The following is a 704-nucleotide window of genomic DNA, read 5'->3' on the forward strand; positions in this document are numbered from 1 at the left end:
CTACTGAGGGTGGGACACTCTGGAGGAGCAAACTGAGCAGCAGCAAAATGTGCTGCAGAGTGCTGTCACTGTGAGGCTGGCTTCAAAGTGACAATCTCAGCCCTGGGAGTAGTGGGAATTACAAGTGCCATCACCCAGCCTGGGTGCTTTCTAGGTCCTGGTAGATTTGCCTAAAGCTTAGGGAACTGATCCAATTTCGGTGTCATTATTTATTTATTTATTTAATGTAAGTACGATGTAGCTGTCTTCAGACACACTAGAAGAGGACGTCAGATCTCTTTATGGATGGTTGTGAGCCACCATGTGGAACTGGGATTTGAACTCATGACTTTTGGAAGAGTAGTCAGTGCTCTTTTTTTACCACTGAGCCATCTCTCCAGCCCTTCAGTGTCCTTTAATGGTAGTCTTATATGCTGGCTCGCGGATACATTGTCATGATACTGTGTTGTCTGTGATCTCTACTCAGTCTGTGTTTGGAATTTGGGGTTAGTGTGTGCTTCCCTCAGGGGGAAAAATGTTTTTCTGTAGCTGTGCCAGGTTGAAGGAGCATGGCTCAAATAAATTCCCCAATATGGCTAGAACACCGGGTTTCTTAGAGGCTGGAGTCCAACCTTGGAACTCATTGGCTCAATGCAAGTAAGCCTGGGCCAATCAGTGAAGGCACTAATACTACCGCTTCCTGTTTGGACAAAGGTCCTGTGCTT

Source organism: Apodemus sylvaticus, chromosome 1 (genome assembly GCF_947179515.1).
Source record: "Apodemus sylvaticus chromosome 1, mApoSyl1.1, whole genome shotgun sequence".
NCBI lineage: Eukaryota > Metazoa > Chordata > Mammalia > Rodentia > Muridae > Apodemus > Apodemus sylvaticus.